This window comes from Arachis stenosperma, chromosome 3, assembly GCF_014773155.1.
Source record: "Arachis stenosperma cultivar V10309 chromosome 3, arast.V10309.gnm1.PFL2, whole genome shotgun sequence".
Classification (NCBI taxonomy): domain Eukaryota; kingdom Viridiplantae; phylum Streptophyta; class Magnoliopsida; order Fabales; family Fabaceae; genus Arachis; species Arachis stenosperma.
The window spans coordinates 135,432,208-135,443,814 of record NC_080379.1 but is presented as its reverse complement, the minus strand read 5'-3'; positions in this window follow the sequence as shown (position 1 = coordinate 135,443,814).

The following is an 11,607-nucleotide window of genomic DNA, read 5'->3' as shown; positions in this document are numbered from 1 at the left end:
CACGTAAGGTATTACTTGGACGACCCAGTGCACTTGCTGGTTAGTTGTACGGATTATAAATTCGTGCACCATGCTAGAAATGGAGGAGCACAAGAGTGCAACTCTCATTCTAGGAAGACCTTTCCTAGCAACTGGCCGAACCCTCATTGATGTCCAAAAAGGGGAAGTAACCTTGAGAGTCAATGAGGAAGAGTTCAAGTTGAATGTTGTCAAAGCCATGCAACATCCAGACACCCCAAATGACTGCATGAGTGTTGATATTATTGACTCTCTGGTAAGAGAGGTCAATATGGCTGAGAGTCTCGACTCAGAGCTAGAGGACATATTTAAAGATGTTCAGCCTGACCTGGAGGAATCAGAGAGAATAGCAGAATCTCTGAAAATCCCTCAGGAAGAGGAGAAGCCTCCTAAACCCGAGCTCAAACCATTACCACCATCCTTGAAATATGCATTTCTGGGAGAAGGTGATACCCTTCCTGTAATCATAAGCTCTACCTTAGAGCCACAGGAAGAGGAAGCACTAATTCAAGTGCTAAGGACACACAAGACAACTCTTGGGTGGTCCATCAATGATCTTAAAGGCATTAGCCCAGCTAGATGCATGCACAAGATCTTACGGGAGGGTGACGCCAAGCCAGTGGTTCAACCACAAAGGCGGCTAAACCCAGCCATGAAGGAAGTAGTGCAGAAAGAGGTCACTAAGTTACTAGAGGCTGGGATTATTTATCCTATTTCTGATAGCCCCTGGGTAAGCCCTGTCCAGGTTGTCCCTAAGAAAGGTGGCATGACAGTGGTTCACAATGAAAAAAATGAACTGGTTCCTACAAGAACAGTTACAGGGTGGCGTATGTGTATTGATTACAGAAGGCTCAATACAGCCACCAGAAAGGATCACTTTCCTTTACCATTCATAGACCAGATGCTAAAAAGACTAGCAGGTCATGAATACTACTGCTTCCTGGATAGATATTCAGGTTATAATGAAATTGCAGTAGATCCCCAAGATCAGGAGAAAACGGCATTCACATGCCCATCAGGAGTATTTGCATACAGAAGGATGCCATTTGGCCTGTGCAATGCACCTGCAACCTTTCAGAGGTGCATGCTCTCAATTTTCTCTGATATGGTGGAAAAATTTCTGGAAGTCTTCATGGATGACTTTTCAGTGTTTGGAGACTCATTCAGCTCCTGCCTTAACCATTTAGCACTTGTTCTAAAGAGATGCCAAGAGACTAACCTGGTTTTAAACTGGGAGAAGTGTCACTTTATGGTGACTGAAGGAATTGTCCTTGGGCACAAAATATCGAACAAGGGAATAGAGGTGGATCAAGCTAAAGTTGAAGTAATTGAAAAATTACCACCTCCCACCAATGTTAAGGCAATCAGAAGCTTTCTGGGGCATGCAGGATTCTATAGGAGGTTTATAAAGGATTTTTCAAAAATCGCCAAACCTCTAAGCAACCTGCTAGCTGCTGACACGCCATTTATCTTTGATAAAGAGTGTCTGCAGGCATTTGAGACCCTGAAAGCTAAATTGGTCTCAGCACCAATCATCTCTGCACCAAACTGGGCATTGCCATTTGAACTAATGTGTGATGCCAGTGACCATGCCATTGGTGCAGTGTTGGGACAAAGGCATGACAATCTTCTGCACGTCATTTACTATGCCAGTCGTGTTTTAAATGACGCTCAGAAGAATTACACAACCACAGAAAAAGAGCTACTTGCAGTGGTTTACGCCATTGACAAATTCAGATCCTATTTAGTAGGATCAAAAGTGATTGTGTACACTGATCATGCTGCTCTTAAATATCTACTCACAAAGCAGGATTCAAAACCCAGACTTATAAGATGGGTGTTGCTTCTGCAAGAGTTTGATATAGAAATAAGGGACAGAAAAGGGACAGAGAATCAGGTAGTAGACCACCTGTCCCGAATAGAACCAGTAGAAGGGGCGTCCCTCCCTCTCACTGAGATCTCTGAAACCTTTCCGGATAAGTAACTCTTTGCCATCCAGGAAGTGCCATGGTTTGCAGACATTGCAAACTACAAGGCAGTGAGATTTATACCCAAGGAGTACAGTAGACAGCAAATAAAGAAGCTGATCACGGACGCAAAGTATTATCTTTGGGATGAGCCGTATCTCTTTAAGAGATGTGCAGACGGAGTAATCCGTAGATGTGTGCCTAAGGAAGAAGCACAGAAGATCCTATGGCACTGCCATGGATCACAGTATGGAGGACATTTTGGAAGTGAGCGAACAGCCACAAGAGTCCTCCAATGTGGCTTCTACTGGCCTACTCTCTATAAAGACTCCCGAGTGTTTGTACTTAATTGTGACAGTTGCCAAAGATCTGGCAATCTACCTCACAGTTATGCCATGCCTCAACAAGGGATCTTGGAGATTGAGTTGTTTGATGTATGGGGCATTGACTTCATGGGACCTTTCCCACCATCATACTCAAACACTTATATTCTGGTGGCAGTGGATTATGTATCCAAATGGGTGGAGGCTATTGCAACACCCACTAATGACACTAAAACAGTGTTAAAATTCCTCCAGAAACACATCTTCAGCAGATTTGGTATCCCTAGAGTGTTAATCAGTGATGGGGTCACTCATTTCTGCAATAAACAACTTTACTCTGCTCTAGTTCGTTATGGAGTTAGCCACAGGGTAGCTACTCCATATCATCCACAAACTAATGGGCAAGCTGAAGTCTCAAATAGAGAACTCAAAAGAATCCTGGAACGGACTGTAATTAACCGTAGAAGGGATTGGGCAAGAAGCTTGGATGATGCTCTGTGGGCATACAGAACAGCATTCAAGACCCCTATAGGGACCTCTCCATACCAGCTTGTGTATGGAAAGGCATGCCACTTGCCAGTGGAACTGGAACACAAGGCCTATTGGGCAACCAGATTCCTAAACCTTGATGCCAAGTTAGCTGGAGAAAAACGATTGCTCCAGTTAAATGAGCTAGAGGAATTTAGACTCAATGCTTTCGAGAATGCAAAGATTTACAAAGAGAAAGCGAAAAGATGGCATGATATGAAATTGTCATCCAGAGTCTTTGAGCCGGGGCAGAAAGTTCTGCTATTTAATTCTAGGCTCAAATTATTCCCCGGAAAATTAAAATCCCGGTGGAGAGGTCCATATGTCATTACAAACATATCACCATATGGATACATAGAGCTTCAGGATAATGAATCCAACAAAAAGTTCATTGTTAATGGACAAAGAGTTAAACATTATCTTGAAGGCAATTTTGAGCAAGAATGCTCAAAACTGAGACTTAATTAAAACTCAGTAATAGTCCAGCTAATGACATTAAAGAAGCGTTTGTTGGGAGGCAACCCAGCCAATCACAAAATTTAATTTTATTTGTTTCTGTTGATTTTTACAGGTATAGGTCAAAATATCCTCAAGGTAAAATAGCAATTGATTGGATTCACAAGGTTAAAGGGGAATTTAGAAGTTCACTGGCGAAAAAAGGCCAGTAAGAAACATTTTGGGCGTTGAACGCCCAAAAGAAGCACCCACTGGGCGTTCAACGCCAGTAAGGGTAGCCATCTGGGCATTAAACGCCAGAAAGGAGCATCTTCTGGGCGTTAAATGCCAGAAAGAAGCACCTTCTGGGCGTTTAACGCCAGATTGACAGCATCCTGGGCGTTCAGAAAAACGCCCAGTGACAAAGGACTTCCTGGCGTTCAACACCAGAAAGATGCACCAGCTGGGCGTTGAACGCCCAGGAGAAGCAACATTTGGGCGTTAAACGCCCAAACCATGCAGCAGTTGGGCGTTTAACGCCAGGATGGTGGGGAGGAGGTAAAATTCATTTTCTTTACAAAATTTCTAAATTTTTATGTTTCAATTCATAATTTCTTGCATTAACATGTTTCAAAATGTCATCCTTCAAATCAAATTGGTTTTCTAAGAACCCTAATTTCTAAAATCCCTTTTTCAAAAATTTCAAATATATCTTAATCCATAAAGACAAATTATTTTTCAATCCAATCCAACTCTTTTAAAGTTTGTTTTCAAAACTCAATTATCTCTTTAAAAATCTTTTTCAAAAAAAAAATTCAAATCTATCTTTTTAAATTATTATTCATATCTTTCTCTTTTTAAACTATATCTTTTTCTTATCATATCTATCTTTTATAAATCATATCTTCTATCTTATCTTTTTCTTATTTTCAAAAATTCCCACCCCCCTCCTTATATATTGAGTTCGGCGCCCCACTCATCATCACCTTGCAATACTTGCTCTCCTCCTATCCCTCTTCTTTCTTCTCTTTTGCTTGAGGACAAGCAAAACTCTAAGTTTGGTGTGGTTATCCGTGATCACAAAAACATACTCATCAAGATCATGGCTCCTAAAGGAAAACAACCCACCTCAAGAGGCAAGAAAGAAAGTACTCCAAAGCCACTTTGGAATCAAGGGAAGTTCTTAACTAAAGAACATTCAGACCATTACTACAAAATAATGAGTCAAAGATCAGTGATCCCGGAAGTCAAATTTGATCTGAAAGAAGATGAATATCCGGAGATCCAAGAGCAAATTCGAAACAGGAATTGGGAAATTCTGGCCAATCCTGAAACGAAAGTGGGAAGGAACATGGTTCAAGAGTTCTATGCTAATCTATGGCAGACAGACAGGCAAAGAATAATTGGAGCTGCTCTCTATGACCATCGGACCTTAGTCAGAGAAAAGATTGTTCATACCCATCCTGACAAGATCAGGGAGATATTTAAGATTCCTCAACTGAAAGATGACCCAGACTCCTTTAATAGGAGAATGATGCGGGTAAATAAAGGTCTAGACAAGATTCTAGAGGATATATGCATCCCTGAAGTCAGGTGGACTACCAGCACCTCTGGCACCCCAATTCAACTCAAAAGAGAAGATCTAAAACCAGTAGCCAGAGGCTGGCTAGATTTCATTGGGCGTTCCATATTGTCCACCAGCAACCGTTCTGAAGTTACCATTAAAAGAGCAGTAATGATTCACTGCATCATGTTGGGAAAAGAGGTAGAAGTCCATCAACTGATCTCATGTGAGCTATACAAAATAGCAAACAGGAATTCCAAGGACGCCAAATTGGCCTATCCAAGCTTAATTTCTATGCTCTGCAAAGATGCCGGAGTGAAGATGGGAATAACAGAGTATATTCCAGTTGAGAGGCCAATCACTGGAATATCAATGGTCAGACAATAGCAACAAGATGATTCAGCTAAGAGGAGAGCACAGGAAGCCCTCCCAGAACTGCCTCAATTCGAATATTGGGAACATCTTGAGGCTTCTATTTCCAAATTGCAAGAAGCTGTGGACCAAATAAAGGAAGAACAGAACAATCAAAGTAGCATGCTTTGCAAACTGCTTAAGGAACAGGAAGAGCAAGGGCGTGATCTAAGGGAGCTAAAGCGCCAAAAATTAATCCTTGAAAAGCACCCCACAGATTAGAGGAACATCTACTCCTCAAAACAACAGGTTGCTGAGTTCCAATTTTTCTGCTTTAACTTAGTGATAGTATTATTATAGAAATTTACCTTAGGAGATATTTAGTAGTAGTAATTAGTATATCTATTTTGATTTTATTTCCAATTAAGCTATAATTTATTTTTCTCATCATCATCAGGCATGAATAGAGTAGTAGATTTTTAGAATAAAGAAGTAATCTATATTTTTCGAGTTCTTAATAATAAAAATTATAATTAATTATGTGTGGTGGCTCCTGAAAGAATGAGGAACACGAAAAATATTATTGATGATCTGAAAAATCATGAAATTGATTCTCGAAGCAAGAAAAAGCAGTCCATTCCAAAAAAAAAAAGAGCAGTAGAAAAAGCCAATAGCCATTAAAACCAAAAGGCAAGGGTAAAAAGGATCCAAGGCTTTGAGCATCAATGGATAGGAGGGCCTAAGGAAATAGTTCCAGGCCTAAGCGGCTAAACCAAGCTGTCCCTAACCATGTGCTTGTGGCATGAAGGTCCAAGTTACAAACTTGAGACTGAGTGGTTAAAGTCGTGATCCAAGGCAAACAGAGTGTGCTCAAGAGCTCTAGACACCTCTGACTGGGGACTCTAGCAAAGCTAAGTCACAATCTGAAAAAGGTTCACCTAGTCATGTGTCTGTGGCATTTATGTATCTGGTGGTAATACTGGAAAACAAAGTGCTTAGGGCCACGGCCAAGACTCATAAAATAACTGTGTTCAAGAATCAACATACTACACTAGGAGAATCAATAATACTATCTGAATTCTGAGTTCCTATGGATGCCAATCATTCTGAAATTCAAAGGATAAAAGGAGATGCCAAAACTATTTAGAAACAAAAAGCTGCAAGCCCCGCTCATCTAAAAAGAATCTGAGCTCCATTTAAAACTCTTAGATATTATTACTTCTTAATCTCTCTCATCCTATTTTATTTATCTAGTTGCTTGAGGACAAGCAACAGTTTAAGTTTGGTATTGTGATGAGCGGATATTTTATACGCTTTTTGGGGGTAATTTCATGTAGATTTTAGTATGTTTTAATTAGTTTTTAATAGAATTTTATTAGTTTTTAAAGAAAAATCATATTTCTGGACTTTACTATGAGTGTGTGTATTTTTCTGTGATTTCAGGTATTTTCTGGCTGAAATTGAGGAAGCTGAGCAAAAATCTGACTTAGGCTGAAAAAGGACTGCTGATGCTGTTGGATCCTGACCTCCCTGCACTCGAAATGAATTTTCTGGAGCTACAGAAGTCCAATTGGTGCGCTCTCAATGGCGTTGGAAAGTAGACATCCAGGGCTTTCCAGAAATATATAATAGTCCATACTTTGCGTGAAGATAGACGACGTAACTTGAACACCAAGTTCATACTGCTGTCTGGAGTTAAACGCCAGAAACACGTCATGATCCGGAGTTGAACGCCCAAAACACGTCATAACTTGGAGTTTAACTCCAAGAAAAGCCTCTACTCATGGATAGCTTTAGTCTCAGCCCCAGCACACACCAAGTGGGCCCCAGAAGTGGATTTCTGCACCAATTATCTTAGTTTACTCATATTCTGTAAACCTAGGTTACTAGTTTACTATTTAAACAACTTTTAGAGAATTATTCTGTACCTCAGGACATTTTCAGATCTAAATTACATACTTTTTGACGGCATGAGTCTCTAAACTCCATTGTTGGGGGTGAGGAGCTCTGCAGCGCCTCGATGAATTAATACAATTCCTTTATTTTCCATTCAAACACGCTTGTTCTTATCTAAGATGTTCATTCGCGCTTAATTATGGAGAAGGTGATGATCCGTGACACTCATCACCTTCCTCAGTCCATGAACGTGTGTCTGACAACCACCTCCGTTCTACATCAGATTGAATGAGTATCTCTTAGATTCATTACTCAGAATCTTCGTGGTATAAGCCGGATTGATGGCGGCATTCATGAGAATCCAGAAAGTCTAAACCTTGTCTGTGGTATTCTGAGTAGGATTCCGGGATTGAATGACTGTGACGAGCTTCAAACTCCTGAAGGCTGGGCGTTAGTGACAAACGCAAAAGAATCAATGAATTCTATTCCAACCTGATTGAGAACCGACAGATGATTAGCCGTGCTGTGACAGAGCATAGGAACGTTTTCACTGAGAGGATGGGAAGTAGCCATTGACAACGGTGACACCCTACATAGAGCTTGCCATAGAAGGGATTTTGCGTGTGGAAAAGGATTTCAAGGAAGAGTTGAAGTTCAGAGGACAAAGCATCTCCAAAACTCCAACATATTTCTCATTACTGAACAACAAGTAACGCTTTGACTCTCTTTTATTTTTCTAATAATTTTAAACACTTTGACTTCTTACAATTAAATCCAAATAATCTTACTGGCCTCCTGACTAAGATTAATAAAATAAATATAGCTTGCTTTAAACCAATAATCTCCGTGGGATCGACCCTTACTCACGTAAGGTATTACTTGGACGACCCAGTGCACTTGCTGGTTAGTGGTACAAGATCATAAGAAATTTTGATTTTGATATTGAGATTAAGATTTCGTGCACCAATTGCCAAAAGTTTTATTAGTTATTAATTTATTAATTCTTGCAATCTATTTCTCTTGCTTAAAACCTTTTTCAAACCCAAATACTGTTTTTCCATAACCAATAATAAATCATACTTCCCTGCAATTTCTTGAGAAGACGACCCGAGGTTTGAATACTTTGGTTTATAATTTTATTGGGTTTTGTTACTTGTGACAACCAAAACGTTTGTACGAAGGGATTTTCTGTTGGTTTAGAATCTATACTCACAATGCGACTATATTTTTACAAAATTCTTTACTAGCAAAAAGCCTAACGTCACTCCTCTACCATGAATAAACCCTCCCTGATTTGGACTAACAATCTCATCTAAAAGTGGTCGTAATCTATTAACCAACACTTTAGTCACTAGCTTATAAATTACATTACAAAAGTTTATTGGCCGAAAATCCTTCAATTTAGTTGGAGGGTCGCACTTAGGGATAAGAACAATCAAAGTTTTAACAAAGAATGGCTTAACGTCTCTCCTAAGAATGTTTTCTGAACAGTACGCCACACCTCATGACCCACCACATCCCAATATTCCTTGAAGAAAAAAACTTGAAAACCATCCGACCCAAGAACTTTGAACGAGCTCATATTATCCAAAGCTTCTTTAACCTCTAACATTGTTATTGGTTTAGACAAATTATCACAAGCATCCTGGCTAAGAGATGGCATAGGACTTTCTCCCATGCAATTAACCTCAACAGGTTCAGTAGAGCAAAAAATATTTTTAAAAAAATGAACAACCTCTCTTTGCAAAACTTCCGGATCATCAGACCAGGACCCATCACTGACCAGTAACCAATGAACCTTGTTAGATTTTTTTCTAAGGATGGTTTGTATATGAAAAAAGATAGTATTTCTATCACCATACCGAACCCATTGATCTCTTGATTTCTGGTACCAAAGCAATTCTTTCTGGGTCAAAACTAGATTATACTCAGCTCTCAATTCTTCTTCTTTGTGCTTCAAAATCGGATCATCGTCAGCTTCCATTTTTCGTTGAATACAATTCAAATAAGCCTTCAATTCCCTCTTTTTAATAAAAAAATAAAACAATTTTCTATTACTCTTATTTTCTAGAATTTTAAAATTAGAAATAAATAATAGTTAACTGAGTTAGCTTATGTTATGTTGCAGTTAGTTCCTAAAGTTTTTCTATACAAAAACATTTATCATATTTTAATTATATGTATTTTTTCTTAAATAAATACTGTATAAAAGTGAAAAGCCTTTTGCATTGTCTAATTTCATAAAAGTATTTTCAATTAATATAAAAATAATTAAACTTAAAATTAATATTTTTTATAGAACAAAAAATAGCTTTAAAAATTTTGGGTAAAGTATGCGAGAGCTACCTTATTCAACCTCAGGCTTGATATGCCTTTCAACTTCTTGACAAAGTGAAGTTCTACTACCAACCATTGCACCAATTCTCAGTTTCACAATAAACGAAAAAAAAAAAGAATCAAACTGAAAATTTAAAAAGATGGAAAATAAGGGTACCTGGAGGTACATAACGGCGCGAGAATGCAGGTCAAGTAGAGGCGCAAGATGGTGACCTGCAAAACGATCAAAATGAAATTCGATTAAATTGATGCGAAGAGGTAATAATTGAAACAAGTGTTCACCCAAATCCGAGTATTTGTAAGTGCGTACCATGGGACTTTGGACGATTGCCTCCAGAATCTGAATCTTCAACAAAATGAAAACTGAAAGTAGTAGTGAGAAGGGATTATGAAAGCAACTAAAATAAAATCAACTATATATTTTGAGTGGAGTGGGTAAGGATAGAAAGTATCCTTTTGTTAGGCTTGGTCCCACATCAAAGGTGTCATATATTCAGAACTATTGGTGAAAGAGTTTGTTAACTAATTATGATTGGTAGCTTGTAAGGTGGTGTTTTAGTTGCTGTTCCATGTTCCATAATAGATAAATCAAATAGTGAAAACTTTAATAGATGATACCATTATTTTTTAATGTAATGTGGTGTGAAAACTTAGGCTAGAGGCCCTAAGATATGCATTGAATTGTTGATGTTGTTGAATGGTTGAGATATATGATGTGGTCATATATGTGATTATGAATATTGATGCCTTGATGGTGTGATGTGTGAGAAAAATGCATGTTATGATATATTCTTGATGAATGATTGAGGTGGATTTGTGGGTAAAACCATGTTGATGGTGAGTAAAATATTGATTATGCATAATGATGGTTGATTGGAAATGGTATTGTTGGAAATTGGGATGAGGGATGATGTATGACATGTTAATGTGTTTGGATTTTAGCTATTTGATTGAGATGGGTTAAAATGGTTGTATGGTGGTTGTAAATTTAATGAAAATGTTAATGTATGAGTTGAGAAGACTTGAGGTTGATTTTGGTACATTTTGATTGATTTTAAAAAGTGATGAAATTGGTATGTTTTGGTTGATTTGAAAAGGGTTGAAATTGGTTTGTTTTGAAAATGGCACTTTGTCGTTTTGTATGAAAATATAGTTTTTGGGCATACTTTGACGGGACATAACTTGGACTTCGGATCCCCATTTTGTGCCAAACTTGTTTAGAAATAAAAATTGGATCCGGGATGTTTATGACGTTCGAAGAACAGGTAAAAAATGATTTGAAATGAAGAAGTTATGTCCGTCGGAAGATTGGGGGTTGAATCTGTGAATTCTGCAACTTTTAACTTAGAAAAAATTTTTAGCAGAATGCCCCCCATGCGTAGGCATGATTGATGCGTACGCGTCGTTTATCGAAAAAGCACCATCCACGTGTGCGCATCGATGCGCTGCACCAAATGCCCAGCCAACTTAATAAGAGTTATGCGAGAAATGTGCCAGTTTTGTGCGTGGGGCACAAACCACACCCACACGTACGCGTGGCTGACGCGTAGGCGTCAATGAACTTTTTGGCCATCCACGCATGCGCGTGGAGGACGCGTACGTGTGACCCTGTTTTCATCCCAAAGTTGATTTTTGAGTTTTAAAAGCCAAATTTCATACTTCTAAGCCTCCGATCTCACCCCTTATGTCTTAAATCATTATGATATGCCTAGCAAGGAGAAAGGAGCTAGAGAATGTGATAACTTGTGAATGAAGACAGGGGTAAATTTATGATCAATGATGATCAAAGATGATTATATGAGGTGCGGAGGATGGCGATGGAAGTGCTTTATGTGCCATGAGTCGAAGGGCTATATTTATTGATAAATTGGCTGGTTCTGGATTGAACTATGAGCTGGATGGCTGAGTTATTGTCGTATTACGGTGGGGCCATTATTGATTTATGGCTGAGTATGATTAAATATATGCATATTAAATGAAATATGAATGTTGCACTTCCACTATCTGATATACGAGTTTCCCTGGGTGAAAGCAGTGGCTAGCCACCACGTGCTCCAGGTGGAGACTCGATACTCTGCTGACCCTATGTCGTAAGTGTAGCCAGACACTGTGAAAGTTTTGGATGAGCTCGCCCTCGTGAATATACACCAGTGAAGGTGTTGGATATGGATTATGAGTATGATCATGA